At 31.7% G+C, this 11,957-nt stretch overlaps 1 non-coding gene across 1 annotated transcript; it reads left to right on the plus strand.

Annotated features, from left to right (window-relative positions):
* Positions 1-1,076: 1,076 nt before the first annotated feature.
* LOC141710307 (small nucleolar RNA R71) lies at positions 1,077-1,183 on the plus strand. The gene has a single exon (XR_012570834.1). It is a non-coding gene; the product is annotated as a small nucleolar RNA R71 (small nucleolar RNA).
* Positions 1,184-11,957: the final 10,774 nt, after the last annotated feature.

Genomic DNA, 11,957 nt, shown 5'->3' on the forward strand with positions numbered 1-11,957 from the left:
CTGTCGTTAATGAGATAGTGGAAATTTCTTCAATCTTCCTCTTCCTTCACAATATATCTTTGAGAAATTTTTCGTATGAAGGCATCTCTGATAAAGCATCCATGAATGGAATATTAATATGCAGCTTCTACAGAATTTCAAGAAATTTACCATACTTTTTCTCAAGTTTATCTTGTGCTAACCTTTGTGGAAAAGGAAGAGGAGGCACACACGGTTTAATAGGAGCAACAACATGTTCCTTCTTCTCTTCTTTCACTGCCTCTTCTTCGATCACTTTTTCAACTATAATGTAATCTTCATGATTTTTAGCATTCACAATACTTTTGCTCAACTTTAATTCAAGTTCTGGAAATTCTTTTCCGCTCCTCAGAGTTACAGCATTGATATGACCTTTTTGTGGTCGTTCAGTTTGGCCAGGAAGTTTGCCTGAAGACTTGTTGAGTTGGCTCAACTGCTGAGCAATTTGAGTAATCGAATTTTCCATCAACTTGTTGTGAGCCTTTATCTCATTGATACTTGCATCAAAATTATCATTCTTCTTTGACTGTATAGAGATAAATCCTTCCAAAAGATTTTCCAAGTTAGATTTTTGTGGCTGAGTTGGTGGAAGTTGAACTTGAGCCTGAGTATTTCTGTAGGAGAAATTAGGATGATCTCTCCAACCTGGATTGTACGTGTTAGAGTAAGGATTATACTGTTGCCTTTAATTTTGGTTATAAAGGACATTTGCTTGTTCCATTGCTAATCCAGAGGGATTGAACTGACAAATATTTTGAGTGTGTCCAACTACACCACAAATCTTGCATGAGGCAACTGTAGATGAAGTTCTAGAATCCAATTGCTCAATCTTCTTAACCATTACCTGCATAGTAGTATTCAACATGGTTAGAGCATCAACATCATACTTACCTCCCTTCTTAGGATGATTTCTATCATTGGACGCCATATCGTCTAACAAAGCTTTCACATCCTCAGTGTTCTTCTTCATAATAGATCCACCAGAAGCAGCATCAACAAAAATTCAGAATTCTTGTGTTAACCCATTGTAGAATGTCTGGATCAACAACCAGTCAGGAATGCCATGGTGAGGACATTGTCTCTAAAGCCTTTTATATCTTTTCCATGCATCATGAAGAGACTCCTCATCATCTTGATGAAAGTTAGATATGTCGTTACTGAGCTTTGCAGTCTTCTTCTGACTGAAAAATTTGAGTAGAAAGGCCTTTGCTAAACCATCCCAAGTAGTGAACTTGTTTGGCACTTCATCTTTCAACCAATCTTTTGCTGCATCTCGAAGAGAGAATGGAAATAATCGTAGTTTTATCGCATCATCACTAAAATTAGTCAACTTTATCGTATCACACTTCTCCAGAAAACTCTCAAGATGATCAACAGGATTTTCAGTGGACAATCCTGCGAAAGAATCATTGGAGATGAATTGGATGAATTGAGGCTTGATTTCAAAGGGAGTAGCAGTGATTGTTGGTCTGAGAATACTGGAAAGTACGTCCTTAGTATCTGGCATACCCTGCTCATTGAGAGCTTTAGCAGGTTTACCCATAACTTCCTTATCTTTTTGTTTTCTTCGTGCACCTGCTTGTCTTCTTGCTGTAGCTTCAATTTCAGGATTAAAAGCAATCAAGTTTTCAGTACCTGAACTTCGAGTTTGCATGCAACAAGAAAACTAGAAACCAATATCAATAACAAGGGAATAATAGCCGAAGCACAGAACTAAAAACTTAGCTAAACTAACTCAAAAATTTACTAATCTAATACCGCTTTGTCCCCGACAGCGGCGCCAAAAATTTGACAGGGCTGTCGCGTGCCTATCAAATAATAATATCTAACAAATCCTTCTAACTATGTAGTAGGGTAAGTCAGAGTCGATCCCACAGAGACAAATGTACCAATCACTAGTAATTTTTGACTCGATTTAACTAAGCAAGTAACACAGTAAACATTGAGAGATTTATTAACTACAATTATACTAGAGCAATTATGTTGTATTAATCAAATAACTAAAAACATCCAGAGTTAAGTATCCCCACTAGCATGAATCAATGCAATTATGATTTACCACCCCAAATCAATCATATACTACTCAAGAGGAAAGACGCACCCTATAAAATACCAATAACCTCTCTTGAGTATTAATGGCTTCTCTAAAATACAATCAAGCCTATTTTCATGGTATCATGCAATTTAGAGACATTAAACACAGTATCCTAACTTCCTAACAATCTGTTCTACCTATTTTTATGGAGAAGTTCATGTCCTTATTGGATAAATCTCACAACCACCTAAGTCCAACTTTCATTGATAGATAGATATTGGGTTCAAAAAATACACATAATCACGTCTGACATGTAATTGTTAATTAAGCACAACTCAATAAGCAAGTGTATGTAATATAACTAATTTGGGGGAATTGAGAAAATCATGCATCAATCATAATTTGGGTTCAACTTAACCCTAGATTAAGAATCTACTCGCCCATAACTAGATTAACAAAACAGATAATATAATAAGAACACGTAATTGATATTATTGAGAATAGAGAAGAAAACCTTCAATCTTTTTACAAGAAGAAAAGTAGTAGTCTCCCCCTCTTTATATGTATGTATCTATACTATACTATTATAAGCGAAACATGGTTTCGTTTGGTCGGTTGGTTAACACCTTCCTAAAATATTTATTTTCATCTTCCAAAATAAAGTCAAAACAAAAATAATTTATTTAAATATATCAAATCATGTATCTAATATAATTACAAACTATTTGAACTACAATTCAACTTAACTTCTAATTGCCCTCAACTTCTTTCTCATCTCTTGCACAGGAAAACAAATACTTCCAAACTTAATTTTAATAATTCATATATTAATATTTGAAAATAATTCATATTTTTAATCCATATTTTAAATCCATCAGTATCACCATACATACAAAAAATTAACTTCTTTAATTTCCATAATAACTTATTACTATCTTTTATAATTTATTTTTATATAATAAGCAAATTGCAAATATTATAATCAGCCCGTGCATCGCACGGGATATAGACTAGTATGTATATAATAGAAGTCTTTTAATGCTTCTAGGAAAATATAAGTACGTTTCCTAAACTGATTGGGTTTCTAAAAGAAAATTCGCAGCTGACTTTTCTCCAATAATTCTGGGCCGTTCCAGTTTTAATTTGATACTTGGACCTCTGTAGAATGAAAGATAATTCTTCTAGCTTCGTGTGGGCTGTTAAATCATCTAATTCTGACTTCTAGAACTCAAGATATGACCCAAACAGTGAATTGCGCGCATGTAGTTCAACAAATCTGAATTTCCTTCTAATAAATCTCCAAATTAAACTCTAATTCTCCAATGCATCCAAGTTTAGGATTTCCTTGCTTCCTACAATAAAACATTAAAATCTAATTAATAAAAAATCCAAATCAATGCAAAATATAACAAATATGAGGAATAAAATCATATAAAATATATAAATATATATCCTATCAACAAACGATCCTGATTCCAACTTGAAAATGAGATCGTTGGAATCTGGAATGGTTCGTCGGCGATGTGCGGCGGTTCGGCCGGAGAAGCCGGTGCAGGCGGCCACAATGGCTAAGAACAACGGGGACGTGTTTCTGGGGGATTGTAGGATAAAAGCCCTGTGAAAAATGATCGGTTCCATCGCTGTGTTGGCCTGAATTGCGGGGCCGAAATCTGGGTTCGTCGCCGGGTTTTAGACCAGCCGGCGAAACCCGGTCTGTTCGTTGTGACCCGGGATAAAACCCGGTTGCGACCCGGATTTGATCCAAATCCTCCCTTAATCCTGATTTCAAAAAGTGTTTTTGAAAATTCTATTTTACTTTTAATTATTTTAAGTTATAAAATCCTAAATTCAGTTTTATTTATTTAGTAAATTGATTAATTAATTGATGTATTTTTTAAATAAATCTGAATTATTTTCCTAAAATTCAAAATTAATTATTTCATGAATTATTTATTATTTATTAATTATTTAAAAATGATTTATTAATTTGATAATTAATCATTTTATTTTCAATAAATCATAATAAATTCATTTTTAATTCTAAAAATTATGGAAAAATCATTTTTAATTCTAATTTTTCCTAAATAATGATTTAAAAATTATTTTGAGTTTTTAAAATTATATAAGGCTATTTAAAATTCAATTAAAATTATTATTAATTGAATTATTCTTATTTTATTCATAATAAATAGACTGTTCGTCCGATTAATACGAAACAAACACGTATAGACTTAGAAAAATATTCCGCTTTCATTAAAAATACTTTCGAGACCCAAATCCTTTTGTTTCGAAAGGTCGCTTGTTTTACAAGTCATTCTGAGTCGATTATTGTTCGATAAATCATATTTTGATCCGATTTTAGGTTTAAACATACCGAGTCGAATGTTTTGACAAACTGAGTCATATGTGATATGAATTATGTGATACGTGGATTATGTGTATACATGTTATGTGAATTACGTGCGTACGTGGGTCAAGAGTCTTGTATTTGACTGTTTTCTTTATGTGTGGGCTATCGTATGGGTAGACGATAGGATTTTGACGCGCAGTTCGTCAAGTAATTATCGTTGAGACAATTAAAGCTGTATCTTTTAATTATAGATGTGGATCATTCGAGTTGATCAGGACAAGGCATTGGATAAAGAGTGCGATGGAATGGTATTGAGTATCTGGCTTCTAGCAATCGCAGGAGCAGCATGTCAGTAAAGTGTTGAAAAGAAAGACGGTGATGTCTTGAGATTCTAGACTGAGATAATTATGTTTTTACGAGTGTGACTAACTGCTAAAACCCAAAGGCAAGTATCTCTATCATCACTTATTGTTCAAGTGATATTTATTTTAAATCCTATTATGCAAGTATTGATTTCCTATTATCAGTTCAGAATAGATAAATGTTTTACATATCGCTGAATTATCATGCAAGTACTCTCTGCTATTCTATGTTCAGAATAGTTAAATGTTTTTTCTTATCAAATTTCTGGATTTATAAATGTTTTGGAGTTTGAGAAAAATGATTTGGTTTCCAGTATTCCTGCCCAAGTAAATGGGGGAATAAAGTTTTTAATGGTGTCGAGTATTATGACCTATTTCAATAAAATATTTTAAGATTGGATGATTGCGTAAGAGGTCGTGGCGGCGGTCCAGCGGAGAGCTAGGTATTATACAAGATATAATGCCTTTTTAGGCCAATATGTGCCTTGGATACCCCTTTGTTTAGTTGGATATGCTTCGGCATACCAGTATTGCTCCGCGGCTGATCACCGGCGGCAACACACCGTCGTTTAAGAATTCCAATCTAAATTATTATATGGTTTTTGATAACCTTATAAGGAATGATTTATCAAGTGTTTTTGTTTTGGATTAAAGGTAGGATACAGTTTTGATTCAGTTTCTGCTTGATGTGGATATTTAGTTTGTTGTTAAATATCAAAGATGGTATTAGTAAAGATGATTGAGGTTGACTTCAGTATGGGATGTTATGAGCATCAAAGTTCGTATTGATATCTAATTTGATATGACAATAAAATGAGTTTTAATATCAAGAGTTCAGTTTTGAATAACGTTTATGATTCATTCCATAATCATTGTTTCATGTTATTGTTGTTTACGATATTTCCGTAAACACTATTTTGCGAGTTTTATTTTCATCAAGATTCAAAGAATTACGGAAGCATTTCGCTCAAAGATATCAAAAGGATTTCTAATACATTTAAGGAACCAATTCTGGGATTCCTTAACTAAAATTTTCTGATTCTTTAATTATAATTTTAAAGGTTCTGCTCTTTTGCAAATGTCGGTTCTATATCAAAATTACCCTATATATATGCTATAATAAACTTGCTGAGCATTTCTTTTGCTCATACTTGCCTGTTTCCAAATTTAACCTCTAGTAAGGATTAGCTTGCGTTGTTTACCCGCGTAATTCAAGGAAGCAGAGAAGAAGCTTTTGGAAGGTGGTTGGTCTAGGGTTTGCGGACTAGTGTAAGTTCTATTATGTAAAGTTGTTTAAATTATATTATATTATTATTGTGTATTTTATAGTTGGGCCTAGTATACTTCTTTTCGAAGTTATACTATCGGGTTAAGTTTTGAGATTGAGAATTATTGAAAAGAGTTTTAAAGGAAAGTGAAAATTTTATTTATGGAATTTGGAATTCTTGTTTCTAGAACTGTAACCTTAAAAGATCTTGGATTAGTTTGGCGTCGTAGATGCTAAATATCTTCCGCTGGAATTTATTTATTGATTTAACAGGGTATTTTGGATTGAGGTTTCATAGTGACGACCAAATCCTTTGACCCCGGATTTAGGGGCGTTACAATATGAATCTGTTTTTTTACTTATAAACTAAGGACCAGTGCATGCTTTATACACTTGCAGCACGGGTTTACAAAACTTGCACTAAAATTTACTAAACTCTTTTCGAAAGCAACCTTTTTCTATTTCCATTTCTAGCTTAGCAAATCTGTGCAGAATGTTGAGGTTTGTGACCATCTTTTGTCTAGTTAATCTTTACCCCTGATCTTGTATTATCCCCATCTACTTTGTAGACCTTTCAATATAGTTGATAAATCATTTATTGATTGATAATCTTGAATCTTGAATTGTTTGTATTCTGTATTTGAGAGGCATGTCAAGATCTCCAGTTTGTTCTATAGAGAAGTGACGTCTCGATAAGTATAACGACTTATCGAGATCTCTGAGTTCTCTGTAGGTATATTTGACTTTTCGAGGTCTCTTGATCTTTGCATGTGAAATGACTTGTCAAGATGTCTGAGATCTCTAAATGTAGAATTGACTTGTCGAGGTCTCTGAGATTTCTATATACATTTTGACTTGTCGATATATCTTAGATCTCTAATAAGAAATTGACTTGTCGATATCTCCAGTCTTCACATTTTCATTTGACTTGTCGATATCTCTGATCTCCAATCTTCACATCTTCATTTGACTTGTCCATATCTCTGAGACTTCTCTATAAGCCATTTTAGACTTCTCGATAAGTCATTCTGGACTTCTTGAATGACTTCTCGATATTGTTTGATCTGTGACTTGTCGATATCTAGACTTAGAACATTTTTCCTAAAACAGTTTTATTCAACTCCAAGCTTCTTTACTTTTCTCTGAGACATGATCATTATATTGGCCCAACTAAATAGGTTCCGAAATATATAAATCACGATCAAGTAAAATAGTTCATGTGTTTAAATTGGAATATTTCAATTTAGAATTTTTTTTAATTTGTTGATGGAATTCCATTTTAATCTGTTTTTTGAGTTTATAAGCCATGATTTTTTCTTAATTTTATAGGTTTGAATCTTATTTTTGATTAGGTTTTAAATTAAGTAAGTTCATATATTGGCCCAACTAAATAGGTTCCGAAAAATATAAACCACGATCAAGTAAAATAGGTCATGTGTTTAAATTGAAATATTTTTATTTAGAATTTTTTAACTTGTTGGCGGAATTTTAAATTTAACCCATTTTTTGAATTTTATAAGCATGCTTTTATTTTTATTTTTTTAGCTTTGAATCCTATTTTTAATTATGTTTAAAATAAATAGGTTCATATATTGGCCCAACTAAATAGGTTCCGAAAAATATAAACCACGATTAAGTAAAATAGGTCATGTGTTTACATTGGAATATTTTTATTTAGAATTTTTTAATTTTTGGTGGAATTCCATTTTAACCCTTTTTTAATTTTATAAGCATGCTTTTATTTTATTTTTTATTTTTTATAGGTTTGAATCCTATATTTAATTATATTTTAAAATAAATAGGTTCATATATTGGCCCAACTAATTAGGTTCCGAAAAAAATAAACCACGACCAAGTAAAATAGGTCATGTGTTTAAATTGGAATATTTTAGTTTAGATTTTTTTAATTTATTGGTGGAATTCCATTTTATTTTCAATCGAGTGGTGCAATCAAGTCCCCGATAACTGGAATTGTCTTTTTGATATATGACCCTGAGTTCAGTGACTACTTTGAGATTTAAGCCTTTAATTAATTTCCAAACCACCTCAATACTTTCAATCTCAATTACACAATACAGAAGAACTCTAAGCAAGCGTTAACCTAATTTTTTGTGTTTTTCTTCAATAACAATCATACTAACACTAATTAGGTCTAAACACAACTCAAGCAGCAGTATCTATATTAACAAACACTGAAATTTGCATAATAAGATCAGATCTAGCTGTAGATTTTAAAATAACACCTCATAGAGTAAAAATTAAAAATTTTGAACTTTGAGTTGCGATTACTATGAATCTAAGCTCGATCAGCTCAAATTGGAGTGCACAACATGTTTGAAGCAGTGATTGATCTGATTTTAGGGCTCTGATACCAATTTGTCAAGAATTGATAAGTTCCTGGACAATTTTTTGTCTATTTTTGGTGTTTTCTGTTGATTTAAGTAGGATAACAACTACAGTAAGCTGAGAAACAGAGTTATATTGCAGAATAGAGATAGAGATAGAGAGAATAGAGATAGAATCAAAGAGATTAGGTAGAGATTAGGGAAAAACTTAGAGAGAAGATAGAGTTTTAGAGAGATTAGAAATTGAATGGGTTTAGAAACCCTAGAGAGAGAAAGTAAGAATTTGTTAGAAGAGAGAGAAAGAGATTGGTGGCCAAAATCCAATTTTCATATATTTATTCATAAACTGAAATGTAGCATATTATATCTGTATATATAGGCACACTTGACAACTAACTGAAATGTCAAACAAATGACCAACATACCCTTACTATTAACAATACTACTAATATCACACATTAATACTGCTTAGCTATATTACTACTATTACTTATGTTGGTCCTGACATCTATATATATACATACCTGCATATATATACATCAAAATATATCTAACACACAAAATCTAAATATCTTTGATCTAGCACAAACAATTGAGAATACACATATATTTATAAATCTGAAACCACTTAAACAGTTACACGTATTGAGATTAGATATATAAAAGAGAAAATAAAAAAAGAACTATAATTAAAGGAGTTACCAATGAGTTCAAGAAGAAAGATCTCTTTGTCAATATAAGAAATGTTGATTACAAAAAAACAGACTACCACCATCATTCTCAAACTAACCACCACCTCCACCATTTTTGTTAAAATAAAGAAGCTCGGAAGTTAAGGCTTAAGAAGACAGAGTTTGAGAAATTAGCACATCAATCAAGTAATTAGTGCTTCGAGATTGATTGATAGAAAAGATGTTAAAGATTTAAAGTCAAAAAAAGAGCCTGTAATAACAAACAACAAATAAAAAAAATAATTGATCCATGAACAAGCTAACTATAAATATATATAAACCTGGAAGATACTGTGTAACGCCCTCCAAATCCGGGGTCTAAATCTGGGAGTTACTTGCTAATCTCCAATATAATACAAACCTATATAACAATTATGCAAACATATATCTAACCCCATTACATCTATCCAGGATCTTTTTAGGTTGAGGTATGAAAACAAGAACAACACACTATCTTTATTACAAACCCAAATTTAATATCTCATAGAACTCTCTTTATTACAAACAATTATCTAATAAGTTTTAAACTAAATTCATTTTATTCTAAACACACACCACATCTATCGATACTACACCTGCTCAGGTGGCTCAAAGCTCTCTTCTTTTATCAGGATCAGCACCTTTGGTGCTAGAGGGTCCCTCTGCTTGACACGCTTCTTTACCACGCGAGTTCAAATAGGTTTCATTCTCTTTCTTAACTGAAAAAGATAAAGTGAATAACAACAAAAGGGGTGAGCCATAATTGCTCAGTAAGTCCACAATATATCAACAGTATTATAAGAAAGTTAAATGAACCGGTAATATGATTATATCTGCAACTACGTATTTCTGTAAAGGAAAAATGAAGGCCACTATCGGCGATTATCAATAAACTAGACTGGACACAAGTTCGCACCCATATCCTGCTGATTAGTCAGGTTATGGTGCAGATCTATACCTCAATATATAGATTCATTCGGGTACCCAGGCTCTACGGCCCAAAACATGGATCCGGTTAATTCCCGGTCCATAGGATCAAGTGTATACCTGATCCTCATCATCACCATCCACTCTACAGATGAGCAACCGGAACAATCGGTATGCTTTGATGTATCCCAACATCAGAATATATTAGGATATATATATATATATATGTGTGTATGTGTGTAATCTATTGGAATATGAATAGAGTATTCAGTAAATCAAGAGAAATCAGGAATCGAAATGAAATACAAATAAGAGAACAATAATTGTGTGTCAGTGTTTGTGAATGGAAATTATCAGTGTTTAACTGAATTGAGAATCTAAATAGAAGAAAGCAATTTATTATTCTGGATTTAGAATAGGGGGAAAACTTGCATGTTACGCGATTTACCGCAAATATATCACAGTTCTCTAACATTGGTTTGGTCCGTCTTGTTGGCTTCGTCTTTATCAAAGAAAGATACCCATATAGTCGACACGTATCTTAATCGTGTCTCAAACCGACTTCACGTAGCCCTTATCATCTACCCGTACGCTTACAATTGACTCGTATTATAATTACTAGTAATTAGGACTCGATTAACCACATAATTCACATAGCACATAAGTCAAATAGTCTTTCTAGGTTTAAAAATATTTTTAGAATTGAAATCAGATCAATATTTGCATTATTGAACAATATCTCGCACATTTTCTAATTTTCGGGATTTATTGGACTCGCCTCAATAATTAATAGGGTCTATAAGTAAATAAATATCGAAAGCCGACTCGATTCTGGAAGAAATTAAAATTTAAAACTATTTTTATTGAAAACAGATCATTTTTCTGAGTCGGAGTGCTTTCATTTCGTTTAAATCGGATTAACGGTTCAATTAATAAGTAATAAATAAAAATAAATCAATTTATTATTCAAAATAATCAATTATTCAAAATAATTGAACTTCAAATATATTTTTAAATAATTATTTGGGAAAAATCAGAATTAAAAATGATTTTTCCATAATTTTTGGAATTAAAATGAATTTATAATAAATTATTAAAAATAAATTGATTAATTATCAAAATAATTAATCATTTTTAAATAATTAATAAATAATAATTAAAGAAATAACTAATTAAAGAAATAATTAATTTTGAATTTCAGAAAATATTTTAGATTTATTTAAAAAATAAATCAATTAATTAAATTAATTAATTAATCAATTTATTAAATAAATAAGACTGATTTTTCTAATTAATAAAAATAAAAATAAAAATAAAATTCCAGAAATATTTGTCAGAAAATATATTTCTGTCAGAATGGATCTAAACCGGGTTCTGCAAACGGGTCAAACGGGTCATAATCCGGGTCATGAAGAACATGACCGGATTTTACCCAGAATCCGGTGACCGGAACAGATTCCGGCCAGCCGTTTTCAGGCCAAAAATGTAACTGTTTGGTTCATTTTTCAGCTGGACCAAATTACTTCATCTTTCTGATTCAGGCCAAAACTAGCCGGAATAACCCCTGAATCATCTTCTCCGATCAAATCAAACTCAACTCCGGCCAAACTTCGATTTTCTTCGTTTGAACATGAAACTTCGATTTTAATAGCTCAAATCAAAGTTTGAAACCTCTATAATCTAAGCCCTAACATCTAACATGCCAAAAATCATTCAAACTCAAAAACGTATAAATCAAAAATTCACATAAACCCTAATAATCGAACTATCAATTACAGTTATCGTTTGATGAATTAACTGACATAAATCGATTGTAAACTATTATATAAAGCTATTCAAATCATCAATTTCATCAGATAACCCCAGAATCAAAATCCCCTAATTCGAACATAAACCCAAAAAATTAAAATTGAAAAATAACAAATTAAAACATGAAATTGATA

Source organism: Apium graveolens, chromosome 2, assembly GCF_009905375.1.
Source record: "Apium graveolens cultivar Ventura chromosome 2, ASM990537v1, whole genome shotgun sequence".
NCBI lineage: Eukaryota > Viridiplantae > Streptophyta > Magnoliopsida > Apiales > Apiaceae > Apium > Apium graveolens.